Source organism: Macaca fascicularis, chromosome 2 (genome assembly GCF_037993035.2).
Source record: "Macaca fascicularis isolate 582-1 chromosome 2, T2T-MFA8v1.1".
NCBI lineage: Eukaryota > Metazoa > Chordata > Mammalia > Primates > Cercopithecidae > Macaca > Macaca fascicularis.
The window spans coordinates 154,194,760-154,210,051 of NC_088376.1; positions in this window are offsets into that span (position 1 = coordinate 154,194,760).

The following is a 15,292-nucleotide window of genomic DNA, read 5'->3' on the forward strand; positions in this document are numbered from 1 at the left end:
ATAAAGATGGGGGTCTCAATATGTGGCCCAGGTTGGTCTTGAACTCCCGGACTCAAGTGATCGTCCTGCCTCATCCTCCCAAAGTGCTGAGATTGCAGGTATGAACCACTATGTTCAGCCAATACTATACTTTTTTTTTTTTTTTGAGACTGTCTCACTCTGTCACCCAGGCTGGAGTGCAGTGGTGCGATCTTGGCTCACTGAAACCTCTGTCTTCTGAGTATAAGCAATTCTCATGGCTCAGCCACCTGAGTAGCTGGGATTACAGGCACACGCCACCATGCCTAGCTAATTTTTGTAATTTTTGTAGTGATGAAGTTTTGCCATGTTGCTCAGCCTGGTTGTGAACTTCTGGCCTCAAGTGATCTGCCTGTCTCAGCCTCCCAAAATGCTGGGATTACAGGCATGCACCACCATGCCTGGCATCCTTCTACTTATTAAAAACAAAAGTTAACTATAAAACGGCCTCAGGCAGATTCTTCAGGAGGTGTCCAGAAGAAGGCATTGTTATCATAGGAGATGACAACTCCATGCTTCCTGCCTCTGAAGACCTTCCAGTCAGACAAGATGTGGAGGTGGAAGACAGGTATTGATGATCCTGACACTGTGTGGGTCTCAGCTAATTTGTGTGTTATGACTTAGTTTTTATTTTTTATTTTGTTTTTATTTATTTATTTATTTATTTTGAGATGGAGTCTCTCTCTGTCACCCAGGCTGGAGTGCAGTGGCACGATCTCAGCTCACTGCAAGCTCCACCTCCTGGGTTTACGCCATTCTCCTGCCTCAGCTTCCCGAGTAGCTGGGACTACAGGCACCCGCCACCTCGCCCGGCTAGTTTTTTTTTGTATTTTTTAGTAGAGACGGGGTTTCACCATGTTAGCCAGGATGGTCTCGATCTCCTGACCTCGTGATCCGCCTGTCTCGTCCTCCCAAAGTGCTGGGATTACAGGCTTGAGCCACCGCGCCTGGCCACGACTTAGTTTTTAACAAAATAGTTTAAAAAGGAAAAAATTAATAGAAAAAGGCTTATAGAATAAGGACATAAAGAAAGAAATTGGGCAACATAGGGAGACCCCATGTCTACAAAACAAAGAAGGAAAAGAAAATTTTGTACAGCTGTACAATATGTTTATCTTATGCTAAGTGTTATTAAAAAGAGTCAAAAAATTAAAAACATTTAAAAGTTTATAAAGTAAAAAAGTTTTAATAAGCTAAGCATAACTTGCTATTGAAGAAAGAAAAATATTTTATAAATTTGTGCAGCCTAAGTATACAATGTTTATGAAGTCTGCAATAGTGCATAGTCATGCCCTAGGCCTTCACATTCACTCACCACAAACTCAATGACTCACCAGAGCAACTTCCAGTCCCACAAGCTCCATGCATGGTAAGCACCCTATACAGATGCACAATTTTTATCTTTTTTTTTTAATTGAGTCAGAGTCTTGCTCTGTCGCCCATGCTGGAGTGCAGTGGGGCGATCTCGGCTCACCGCAACCTCCACCACCCAGGTTCAAGTGATTCTCCTGCCTCAGCCTCCCAAGTAGCTGGGATTACAGGCACATGCCACCAAACCTGGCTAATTTTTGTATTTTTAGTAGAGATGGGTTTTAACATGTTGGCCAGCTGGTCCCATACAGCCTAGGTGTGCAGTAGGCTCTTCCACCTAGGTTTGTGTAAGTGTACTCTGTGATGTGCACACAACAGAATTGCCTAAGGAGGCATGTCTCAGAACATATCCCCACCGTTAAGTGACACATGACTGTACTTTAAACTGTCAGCCAAGTGGTCTTTCTGCTTCCACATTCCCACTGCCTGCCCTATCCTTGTGAGAGTCAGTGGGCAGGGCAGCAAGAGACAGGGCTTTAAAGTCAAGAACCCGCATTCAGTTCAGGAAAGTTACGTAAGTTCTGGGGACTCTCGACATTTTGTCTGTAAAAGAAAAAAGTGTCCAGGCCGGGCACGGTGGCTCAAGCCTGTAATCCCAGCACTTTGGGAGGCCGAGATGGGCGGATCATGAGGTCAGGAGATCGAGACCATCCTGGCTAACACGGTGAAACCCCGTCTCTACTAAAAAATACAAAAAAAAAACTAGCCGGGTGAGGTAGCAGGCGCCTGTAGTCCCAGCTACTCGGGAGGCTGAGGCAGGAGAATGGCGTGAACCCAGGAGGCGGAGCTTGCAGTGAGCTGAGATCCGGCCACTGCACTCCAGCCTGAGCACAGAGCGAGACTCTGTCTCAAAAAAAAAAAAAAAAAAAAGAAAAAAGTGTCCTTTTTAACTGGTATGTGGGGGTTGCAGGTTCAGTGATTTGCTAGGGGGACTCATAGAACTCATAAAAGCTGCTATACTCATGGTTACAGTTTATTACAGCAAAATTGTACAGATTAAAATCAGCACAGTAAAACGTGCTTAGGGTAGAATCCAGGAGACAGCAGGTGTGAGTTTCCATGTGGCCTTACCGGAAGAGTTGTAGGGACCGTGCTTCATTCTCCCATAAGGATGTGTGGCAGTCTGCAGGGAGTGTTGCCAACAGGGAGACTCACCCAAGCCTCAGTGTGCAGGGTTTTATTGAGGGTTAGTCATGTGGGCATGGAGCACCCACCTGCTTGATCTTAGTCTCCAGCATGACCCTGCAACCACGTCCAACTCAGTGTGGCCCAACACCCCAGGCAAACAGAAATAGAAATTCACCCCAAAGCACATTTTTAGCACAAGTATCTGGCAGGGCCCAAGGCCCCAGGTATGCAAAGCCACTCTATCAGGCAGGATATTTCAACTGTTTACAGGTTATCTCCCAGGAGCCGGTCTTTGGAATGTGCAGGGTTTGAGTATCGCAAGCCTGCTGAGTTATCTCTTTACTGCATAGCTTGGTGTGAACAATTACCGTGTGTATCAGCCAGAGCCCAGGCAAAAGCAGACAGAATTCAGTACAAAGAATTATTACACAGGAATGGAAGAGCTGGGAAGCCAAGCAGGAAGCAGTGAGGGAACTGGGAGATCAGCAACAGGAAGGACAGGAAGCCTCTCCCGCCTCTAGGGTAGAGGTGGAGGTGGAGCCCAGGGGCTGGAGCCATCTGTGGGAACCAAGGTCGTGATGGGGGCCACCTGGTGGGCACTGCAGCCACAGAGAGAGGGGCTGTCCTACTGGGAACCAGAATTCAGAGGGGAATTAATTGCCATCCCACCCCAGGCAGAGGGAGAAAGGGAGAAATACCCTGGTTTCTCCCTCCCCCAAGGCACCAGCCTCCCACATGCATCTCCCAGTGGCTGGACCCGGCCTAAAACAATTGGCAAGGGAGCCTGGGAATGCAGTGTCCACAAGAGTGAGGACCCCTAGGAAATTATCAGACACCGTTCACTTAGGGCCTTTTCCGCTGTGCCTGACACCGTGCCAGGCACCTCAGTTTTATGGGTGAGGAAATTTAGGGACTCCGATAAAGAAAAACAGTCTTTTGGGAATGGAAATGAAGCAAGAGGGCTGGAGGAAAAGAAGGAGGGCTGTGGGCTTCGCCCAGTCATAGAATGCACAGAATGTTCTGTGAAACCTTCCAGGGCAGGAAGGACCCCCTGTAGCCAGAGCCACAGGTAGGAAAAGTAGGGTATTCATGCAGCACATTCTTTACTAACTTAACACAGTAAAGGATTTTCTCCTGCCAGCGACACGGTGGCTCACCCCTGTAATCCCAGCACTTTGGGAGAACAAGCTGGGTGGATCACTCAAGGTCAGTAGTTCGAGACTAGCCTGGCCAACATGAGGAAACCCTGTCTCTATTAAAAATACAAAACTTAGGCGGGGAGCAGTGGCTCACGCCTGTAATCCCAGCATTTTGGGAGGCCGAGGCGGGTGGATCACAAGGTCAAGAGTCTGAGACCAGCTGGACCAATATGGTGAAACTCTGTCTCTACTGAAAATACAAAAATTCGCTGGGCGTGGTGGCGCATGCCTGTAGTCCCAGCTACTTGGGAGGCTGAGGCAGAAGAATTGCTTGAACCCAGGAGGTTTCAGTGAGCCGAGATCGAGCCATTGCACTCCAGCCTGGGTGACAGAGTAAGACTCTGTCTCGAAAAAAAAAAAAAAAAAAGAATTTCCTCCTGCCTGGAGCCTCATTTCCTTCCTCAACCAAATCGCCCCCACCCACTTCTTCCCCTGGGAAGACCTGGGTTCATTCACAGCAGAAATTGTCTGCACTGAATCTTTTGTCTTTTTCCCCTTGTTTGCTAGGATGACCTTTGGGTATAGTTTGTTTCATCTCTCAAAGGCTTATTCACATCTGTTTTTCATGTCATTTCACCCTGTTCATCAGTGGGGTCTTCCTAGGGCTTGCTAATACACAAAGCAGTTAATCACACGTGCTCAAGATCCAGGCAGCTGAGGTCTCCCATAGATGGCTTTAAGCATACATTTGAATGATGCTAACTTCAAGCATTTGTCCTGGCCTTCGAGAAGCACAAAGCCCTTTCCTTCCCACAACCTGCATTTGGCCTAGCACTCTGGCTAAGTTTCTTGTGATTTCAGATATCTCAGTTATCTCCTTCCCCAAAACCCTTGTTCAAAGATTCTGTCTAAATATAGTTAATTTTCCTCGGTGTGACAATGCTATGGTGGTGATGTAGGAGAATTGAAATTCCCTCCAAATCTTTGAGGAAAGGCCTGGCGCGGTGGCTCAATCCCAGCACTTTGGGAGGCCAAGGCGAGCGAATCACGAGGTCAGGATATTGAGACCATCCTGGCTAACACGGTGAAACCCCGTCTCTACTAAAAATACAAAAAAATTAGCCAGGCGTGGTGGCGGGGGCCTGTAGTTCCAGCTACTCGGGAGGCTGAAGTAGGAGAATGGCATGAAACCAGGAGGCGGAACTTGCAGTGAGCGGAGATCATGCCACCGCACTCCAGCCTGGGCGACAGAGCTAGACTCCATCTCAAAAAAAAAAAAAAAAAAAAAATTTGAGGAAAACACACACATAAACACACACACACACAAAGTGAATATAGCAATTTATCAACAATTGTAGAATCTTTTAACTCTTCTGTATGTTTCACTTCTTCTTTCCTTTTTCTTTTCTTTTTTTTTTTTTTTGAGACGGAGTCTTGCTCTGCTGCCCAGGCTGGAGTGCAGTGGCATGGTCTCGGTTCACTGCAACCTCCGCCTCCCAGGGTCAAGCAATTCTCCTGCCTCAGCCTCCGGAGTAGCTGGGATTACAGGTGCACACCACCGTGCCTGGCTAATTTTTGTATTTTTAGTAGAGACGAGGTTTCACTATATTGGTCAGGCTGGTCTTGAACTCCTGACCTCGTGATCCTCCCACCTCGGCCTCCCAAAGTGCTGGGATTACAGGTGTGAGCCACGATGCCTAATGACTTTTTTAAATAATAAAAAATTGGGAAATAAAAGAATCCCCACTTTCCCTATTTATTTATTTATTTTTTCTTAGAGACAGAGTGTCACCCTGCCCCTGGACTGGAGGAGTATAGCAGCGCAATCATAGCTCACTGCAGCCCCAAACTCCTGGGCTCAAGCAATCCTCCTGCCTCAGCCTCCCAATGTGTTGAGATTACATGAGCCACTGTGCCCAGTCTAAAATTTTAATGTATTCATTTGTAAAAGAAATTATTTTTTTACTCTCAAATAACCAATGGTCACTTCTAATCTACTTGAGACAAGGTGTGTCATCACTTTGAATTTACTTAATTCCCTTTAAAGAAGAAAAAAAAGGAAGGAGAAAAGCCTTTCTACTTAAACTTAGGTTTGTATAGAGTGGAGTTTTGGTTTGGTTTGGTTTTTAATACATGAAGGAGCTGCAAGGTCACACAGACCTGCATCTCTCTCTCTTCTCTCTCTCTCTCTCTTTCCCTCCCCAAAGAGTAGTGATCTTGTGAAAATGGGAAGCTGGGAAGTTGGGCATGTCCTTGACAGGGCCCAGAGAGAGGGGATGTGGCCCCAAACCTCAGGGGCCACAGAGACAGGCTGGCTTTGAAGTCTGCAGAAGCTTACTCTTTTTAGCCTGGGTGTAGTGGTCCTTCACAAGTTGTATGACCAGTGACAGACAAGCTGTAAAATGACTCAATTAATACCTCATGGGATGGCCTTAAACATCACATGAGAAAAGGACCAAAACACTTTGCTAACTTCCTCATTTTTTTTTTTTTTTTTTGAGATGGGGTCTCCCTCTGTTGCCCAGGCTGGAGTGCAGTGGTGCGATCTCGGCTCACTGCAAGCTCTGCCTCCTGGGTTCAAGCCATTCTCCTGCCTCAGTCTCCCGAGTAGCTGGGACTACAGGTGCCCGCCACCATGCCTGGGCTAATGTTTTGTATTTTTAGTAGAGATGGGGTTTCACCATGTTAGCCAGGATGGTCTCGATCTCCTGACCTCGTGATCCACCTGCCTCGGCCTCCCAAAGTGCTGGGATTACAGGCATGAGCCACCGTGCCCGGCCAACTTCCTCATGTTTTAAGACAGCAGCTAGAACACAACTGATGCTCAGCTCAAAAGCCACTTCCTGGATTGGTAAGCCTTCCCTGTGTCTCCGGGGGAAGTTGGCCATGCTCTTTCTGGGCACCCACAGACCTTGGTTTCAAAATCTCCAAACACCGATGTTCACCTCCTGCATCTGGACTGCTGCTGCACTGGGAGCGCTTCCTGATCTCTGACCACAGGAATGGCCTTGAGAAGTGTTCAGGGAGTGAATCTTCATGATCTCCTTCTGGACCCCTCTATATCCCTGCCCCCTTCCCTGACACAACCCCCCACCCCAACACACACACACACAAAACCAGCCACACACAAATAATATGGAGACAAACACATAGAGGAGCTAATAAATCTTTTTTTTTTTTTTTTTTGAGATGGTGTCTTGCTGTGTCACCCAGGCTAGAGTGCAGTGGCTTGATCTCGGCTCACTGTAACCTGCGCCTCCTGGCTTCAAGCAATTCTCCTGCCTCAGCCTCGCGAGTAGCTGGGACTACAGGTGCCTGCCACCAGGCCTGGCTAATTTTTGTATTTTTAGCAGAGATGAAGTTTCATCCTGTCTTCTCTAATAAAAATACAAAAATTAGCCGGTCATGATTGATTGCTTGCAGTGAGCAGAGATCACACCATTGCACTCCAGTCTGGGCGACCGAGTGAAACTTTGTCTCAAAAAAAAAAAAAAAAAAAAGACAAGACAGGAGAGAGTAGGGGACAAGGTGTGAGGGAGCATGCAGTGAGTGGTCTTGTTGGATGCTGCCTTGAAGCATTAGTTGAGTCAGGAGCTGTGACCCTTATTTTTCAGTCCACGAGTCTGCCTCCTGAATGTTCTCTGCATTTCCAGAACCTATTCCAAGAAGCTAGCTAGGTCTGGGGACTGCCAGACAGGAAGGGGCTCAGAAGGAGGTTAAAAAATATTGTAGCATTGGAGGACTAACATCCTGTTGCAGACACTCTGACACAACATACACACAATCAGATGTGGTGTCTTGAATTAGATTCAGGACCTTGTTACCCATTTCTTTTTTTTTTTTTTTTGAGACGGAGTCTCGTGCTGTCACCCAGGCTGGAGTGCAGTGGCCGGATCTCAGCTCACTGCAAGCTCCGCCTCCCGGGTTCACGCCATTCTCCTGCCTCCGCCTCCCGAGTAGCTGGGACTACAGGCGTCCGCCACCTTGGCCGGCTAGTTTTTTGTATTTTTTAGTAGAGACGGGGTTTCACCGTGTTAACCAGGATGGTCTCGATCTCCTGACCTCGTGATCCGCCCGTCTCGGCCTCCCAAAGTGCTGGGATTACAGGCTTGAGCCACCGCGCCCGGCCTGTTACCCATTTCTAATTATAACTAACATTTGTTTTCACATACATCATCCAACATAATCCTCACATCCAGCCAGGAAAAGACAGTCGAAGGGAGCAAACATTTGGGCAACCTACATGCTAAAGTGTGCTGTGGGCTTTCCTATGTGTTATCTTGGTGAATCTTCCCCACAACTCTGCGAAGAAGGTTTCATTACTATCTCCACCTTACAGTGGATGATATAGGCTCAGAGTTGACACAAGAAATGGCAGAGCTGCAATTCCACCCTGAGTCCTTTGATTCCAAGTCACAGACTCTATCCACTCCCTGCTCTGCCTTTCCCACAGCAGGGCATGTCATGGGCGGGTGGCCAGGCTATGCACTCTCCAAGAGCTTCCTCTCCATACAAGGGTGTGCATGAGTCAGAGACACGCTGGCAGGATTAAAAGAAGATGCTTATCATATTACCTTGAATTTGTCTTTCTTTATCCAACCATAACACCTGAAATTCACTATGTGTAGATAGGATATATATAAAATGTTTCTATGTGTTCACTATACTTTTTCAAATTAACAATGGATTCCACTGTATTTTGTGGGGTTTTTGTTGTTGTTTTTAAGACAGGGTCTCAGGCTGGGCATGGTGGCTCATGCCTGTAATCCCAGCACTTTGGGAGGCTGAGGCGGGTGGATCACGAGGTCAGGAGTTCAAGACCAGCCTGGCCAACATGGGGAAACCCCATCTCTACTAAAAATACAAAAAATAGCTGCGCATGGTGGCACATGCCTGTAATTCCAGCTACTTGGGAGGCTGAGGTAGGAGAATCGCTTGAACTCAGGAGGTGGAGGTTGCAGTGAGCCAAGACTGTGCCACTGCACTCCAGCCTGGCGACAGAGCCAGACTCCGTCTCAAAAAAAAAAAAAAAAAAAAAAGGCAGGGTCTCATTCTGTCACCCAGACTGGAGTGCAGTAGTGTGATCTCTGCTCATAGGCTCAAGTGATCCCCCTCCCTCAGCCTCCCCAGTAGCTGGGACTATAGGCATACACCACTGTGCCTAGCTAACGTTTTTAAAAAAACAATTTTTGTAGAGATGGAGTATCATCTTGTTGCCAAGGCTGGTCTTGAACTCCTGGCTTCAACTGATCCTCCCGTCTTGGCCTACCTACCCAAAGAGCTGGGATTATAGGCATGAGCCACCATGACTGGCTAACTCCATTGTTTTAAATGTAGAGGTGCTTTACCTGAAAAGTTGACTAGAAGGACCGGCGTGGTGGCTCATGCCTGTAATCCCAGCACTTTGGGAGGCCGAGGCGGGCGGATCACAAGGTCAGGAGATCGAAACCATCCTGGCTAACACGGTGAAACCCCGTCTCTACTAAAAATACAAAAAAATTAGCCGGGCGTGGTGGCGGCGCCTGTAGTCCCAGCTACTCAGGAGGCTGAGGCAGGAGAATGGCGTGAACCCTGGGGGCGGAGCTTGCAGTGAGCTGAGATCGTGCCACTGCACTCCAGCCTGGGCACAGAGCGAGATTCTGCCTCAAAAAAAAAAAAAAAAGAAAGAAAGAAAAGGTGACTAGAGGTTTAAAACAATGTATATTACTATTTTAAAATAAGCTTACTTGGCCAGGCACGATGGTTCACACCTATAATCCCAGCACTTTGGGAGGCTGAAGAAGGAGGATTGCTTGAGCCCAGAAGTTCAAGGCTGCAGTGAGCTATAATTGTGCCACTGCACTCCAGCCCAGGAGACAGACTGAGACCCTGTCTCTAAAAAAATTTCATAAATAAAATAAAGCATACCAAAATGTTTAAGTTGTATTTGCTATTTCTTGATATTCAATAAACAAAATTAGAAGTAGCCCAAGTGGCTGGGCGCCGTGGCTCAAGCCTGTAATCCCAGCACTTTGGGAGGCTGAGACGGGTGGATCACGAGGTCAGGAGATCGAGACCATCCTGGCTAACACGGTGAAACCCTGTCTCTACTAAAAAAATACAAAAAACTAGCCAGGCGAGGTGGCGGGCGCCTGTAGTCCCAGCTACTCGGGAGGCTGAGGCAGGAGAATGGCGTGAACCCGGGAGGCGGAGCTTGCAGTGAGCTGAGATCCGGCCACTGCACTCCAGCCTGGGCGACAGAGCGAGACTCCGTCTCAAAAAAAAAAAAAAAAAAAAAAAGAAGTAGCCCAAGTCTCTCACTCACTCCCTGAGATGCCCTGCTCCAGCTGATTTGAACCATATCAAGTCTAGGATTTACTTTGCTTTTTAAAATTGCAGGGAAGTGATCTGCTTGGATCACATTCAACTTGCAGTCCATGTTTAGCCATGGCAAAAACAAACTCGAGGGCAGATAACACTCGTTTGGCTTGGCAGAGCTTGCAGAGGAAGTCCTGTGGCTTCCTTCCACGTCCCAGCTTGCTGCAGATCCTCTTTCCGGTGCCCAGCACACAGTGGCTGCCAGCATGTCCCAGTGCCCCGCTGGCCCTGGGCTGGAGCTGTAACTGAGCAAGAGGCTGTGTCCTAAACAACTCTTACAGCTACTGAGGCTGATTACAATTCTGTCGCAACATAGTCTCTGATTTGCTTTCTCCATAGGTCAGAAGCTTGACCTAATGTGTTTCAGGGACACCCAGGTCAGCTTGTATTTAAAAAAGAGAATTTGGCCTGGCGCGGTAGCTCACTCCTGTAATCCCAGCACTTTGGGAGGGAGGCCTAGGCGGGCGGATCACGAGGTCAGGAAATCGAGACCATCCTGGCTAACACGGTGAAACCCCGTCTCTACTAAAAATACAAAAAAATAGCCGGGCGTGGCGGCGGGGGCCTGTAGTCCCAGCTACTCAGGAGGCTGAGGCAGGAGAATGGCGTGAGGCGGAGCTTGCAGTGAGATCACACCACTGCACTCCAGCCTGAGCAACAGAGCGAGACTCGATCTCAAAAAAAAATAATAAAAATAAAATTAAAAAGAGAATTTTTATAATTTGAAAAAGAAGATAGAGCATCCGGAAACTGAAGTTCTTTCCTCCCATTCTTGATGTGCATCTTCTTGGAATATAACAGGAAAGGAAATAAAAATTTTAAAACCCTCAACAGTCTCAGCATTCCTCCTTCAGTTCTCATCCATACAGGACTATAGTTTGACCACACTGTAACTGTAGCATGATACAAATTTCTGTTCTGTCTTCTCTCCTGTAATAAATTCCAAAAAAGGAAACCTAGCTTTTTATGGGGTAGGAGTTACTTTTTATTTTAAAGGCAGTACAATATTACATAAAGTTTGAGGAAATTGAAAAAAAAATTATTCATAAGCCTGTCATCCTTAGTTAACAACTTTTTTTTTTTTTTTTTTTTTTTTTAAAAAAAAAAAACAAGGTTTGGATCTATTGCCCAGGCTGAAGTGCAGTGGTGTGATCTCGGCTCACTGCAACCTCCACCTCCTGGCCTCAACTCATCCTCCCACTTCAACCTCCCGAGTAGCTGGGACTACAGGCCCCTGCCACCATGCTCAGCTAATTTCTTTTCTTTTTTTTTTTTTTCGTAGAGATGGGGTTTTGCCATGTTGCCCAGGCTGGTCTCCAACTTGTGAGCTCAAGCAATCCACCCGCCTCGGCCTCCAAAGTGCTGAGATTATAGACGTGAGCCATCATGCTCATCCAATTTTTGCATTTTCTTTTACTCTTTTTTTTTTTTTTTTTTTTGAGATGAAGCCTTACTCTGTCACCAGGCTTCAGGGCAATGGCACAATCTCGGCTCACTGCAACCTCTGCTTCCCAGGTTTAAGCGATTCTCCTGCCTCAGCCTCTTGAGTAGCTGGGACTATGGGCGTGTGCCACCATGCCCAGCTAATTTTTGCATTTTTACTAGAGATGGTATTTCACCATGTTGGTCAGGATGGTCTCGATCTCTTGACCTTATGATCTGCCTGCCTTGGCCTCCCAAAAGGCTGGGATTACAGGTGTGAGCCACTGCGCCCAGCCTAATTCTTGCATTTTCTATCTATACTTTGTCCACTGCATCCATAGTTTGCATCTTTTACATAATAGAACTATTATGGTTATTCCCCACAAGTATTCACAAGTATTTATTTTAAAAAGACTATATCCTAGCTTGTAAGTGCTACAGAAAAAAAAAACAAAATAAAAAAGATTACATACTTCCTAGCACTCTAAAAAACCCTAAAAAACTTTTAAGTTCTCCTTACCAACTGTATTCACATGCATATTTTATTTTTACAGTTGTGGATAAAGCAGGAATTCAATTTAATATTTTTGTTGTCATTTTATATTATAAAAAATTAGTATTTCCTTATAGTCTTTGTCATTTTTTCCTTAAATTTTCTTTAAGAATTGAAAGAATTACAGGCCGGGCGCGGTGGCTCAAGCCTGTAATCCCAGCACTTTGGGAGGCCGAGACGGGCGGATCACAAGGTCGGGAGATCGAGACCATCCTGGCTAACACGGTGAAACCCCGTCTCTACTAAAAAATACAAAAAAAAAACTAGCCGGGCGAGGTGGAGGGCGCCTGTAGTCCCAGCTACTGGGGAGGCTGAGGCAGGAGAATGGCGTAAACCTGGGAGGCGGAGCTTGCAGTGAGCTGAGATCCGGCCACTGCACTCCAGCCTGGGCGACAGAGCGAGACTCCGTCTCAAAAAAAAAAAAAAAAAAAAAAAGAAAGAATTACAAAAGTAATTTATGCTTATTTGTTACACACAAAATAATCCAACATTATGTGAAAGGAAAATTATATCTGCCCCACCTTACCCTAATTTCATCCCCTAAAGTAATAAATATTAACAACATGAAGTATATAATCCCAAATATTTTTTTTCTCCATCTTTCCTATATGAACAATATCCAAACTTCCTCTTTTTTTTGAGACAGGATCTCACTCTGGTGGCTAAGCTAAAGTGTAGTGGCATGATCTTGGCTCATTGCAGCCTCTACCTGGACTCAAGTGATCCTCCAACAGCAGGCTCCTAAGTAGCTGGGACTATAGGTGTGCACCACCATACCCTGCTACTTTTTGTATTTTTTGTAGAGTTGGTGTTTTGTCATGTTGCCCAGGTTGGTCTCAAGCTCCTGAGCTCAAGTAATCTGCCCACCTTGGCCTCCAAGAGTGTTGGAATCACAGGCATGAGCCACCACACGTGGCCTACAAACCCATTTCTTAAACAAAAACTGGGGCTGGGCGCTGTGGCTCACGCCTGTAATCCCAACACTTCCAGAGGCCGAGGCAGGTGGATTGCTTTCGGTCAGGAGTTTGAGACTAGCCTGACCAACATAGTGAAACCCCCTCTCTACTAAAAAATACAAAAATTATCTGGGCATGGTAGTGTGTGCCAGTAATCCCAGCTACTCGGAAGGCTTAGGCAGGAGATCGGTTGAACCCAGGAGGCAGAGGTTGCAGTGAGTCCAGATTGTGCCACTGCACTCCAAATTAGGCGACAGAGCAAGACTCTGTCTCAAAAAAAAAAAAAAAAAAAAAAAAAATAGGGAGACTATGGACTGTGTACATTTCTTGGCAACTTGCTTTTTAAATAATAATAAAAAAACAACATGGCATGCATATTTCTTCAGGTCAATAGTACAAATTTAAACTTATTCTTTTAAATAGGTTCATAATATTCTATGGTAAGGATCTGCTAAAATGTATTCAACTATTTACTATTTACGACTATAGTTGTACTATTTATAACTATGTTCATTCAAAAATAAAACATTCTAATTGTTTCCTGTTTTTTGCCTCTATAAAACAATGCTGCAGTAAAACATCTTTCGACATATATCTTTTTATACTGGTGCTTGTATTCTGTAGGCTGAATTCTCCTAATGATACTTCCAAGATTAACGAACATATATCTTTGTAATTTTGATAGTACCAAATTACTTTCCAAAAAGGTGACAGGCCAGGCAAGGTGGCTCATGTCTGTAATCCCAGCACTTTGTGAGGCTGAGGCAGGCGGATCATTTGAGATCAGGAGTTCAAGACCAGCCTGGCCAATGTGGTGAGACTCTATCTCTACTAAAAATACAAAAGTTAGCTGAGCATGGTGGTGCATGCCTGTGATCCCAGCTACTTGGGAGGCTGAGGCAGGAGAATGGCTTGAACCTGGGAGATGGAGTTTGCAGAGAGCAGAGATCACACCACTGTACCCCAGCGTGGGCAACAGAGCGAGGTTCCATCACACACACATGAAAGGTTACAGCAAGTCACATTACTACCAGCAGTGAATGGGAGTTTCATTTTCTCTGAATCTTTTTTTTTTTTTTTTTTGAGATGGGGTCTCGCTCTGTCACCCAGGCTGGAGTGCAATGGTGTGATCTTGGCTCACTGCAACCTCTGCCTCCCAGGTTCAAGTGATTCTCCTACCTCAGCCTCTCTAGTAGCTGGGATTACAGGCACCCACCACCATGCCCGGCTAATTTTTGTATTTTTAGTAGAGATGAGGTTTCACTATTTTGGCCAGGCTGCTCTCGAACTCCTGACCTTGTGATCTGTCCACCTCGGCCTCCCAAAGTGCTAGGATTACAGGCGTGAGCCACCGCGCCTGGCCTTTTTGTTTTTGTTTTTGAGCCACAGTTCAAGTGATTCTCCTACCTCAGCCTCCTGAGTAGCTGGGATTACAGGCGCAAGCCACCAAGCCCAGCTAATTTTTTTTTTTTTTTTTTTAGTAGAAACAGGTTGTCCAGGCTGGTCTCAAACTCCTGACCTCAGGTGATCCACCTGCCTAAACCTCTCAAAGTGCTGGTTGTTTTTTTTCCCTGAATCTTTGCAAGTACTGGATTTTATTTCCCTTTTTAGTGTATGCCAATCTCACAAAAGAATATTACTATCTCATTATTGCCTGAATTTGCATTTCCTTGACGACTGGAGTTGTGTTTCTTGGATTTCCTTTCATGAATTATCTGTACATATTATTTACCCATTTTTCTATTGGATTTTAATTTGTAGAAATTCTTGGTTTGCTAACAATATTAACATCTATTGTAGGTATTAAAACATTTTTTTTTTTTTTGAGACGGAGTCTCGCTCTGTTGCCTAGGCTGGAGTGCAGTGGTGCGATCTCGGTTCACTTCAAGCTCCGCCTCCCGGGTTCACACCATTCTTCTGCCTCAGCCTCCTGAGCAGCTGGGACTACAGGCACCCGCCACCACGCCCGGCTAACTTTTTTGTATTTTTAGTAGAGACGGGGTTTCACCGTGTTAGCCAGGATGGTTTCGATCTCCTGACCTCGTGATCTACCCGCCTCGGCCTCCCAAAGTGCTGGGATTACAGGCGTGAGCCACCGCACCAGGCCACCTTTTTTTCTGTTCTATGCTTTGTTGTTTGACTTCATAGTATCTTTTGTCACAAAACTTTAAACATTTTAAGTAGTCAAATATGAATATCTTTGCTGCTTCCATAGCTTCTGGATTCCCTGATAAGCATCATGCATTTTATTTCTTTTGTGTTATTTTTTCATTTAAGATATAAGTGGCCAGGTGCAGTGGCTCATGCCTCTAATTCCAGCACTTTGGGAGGCTGAGGGCCAGAGGATC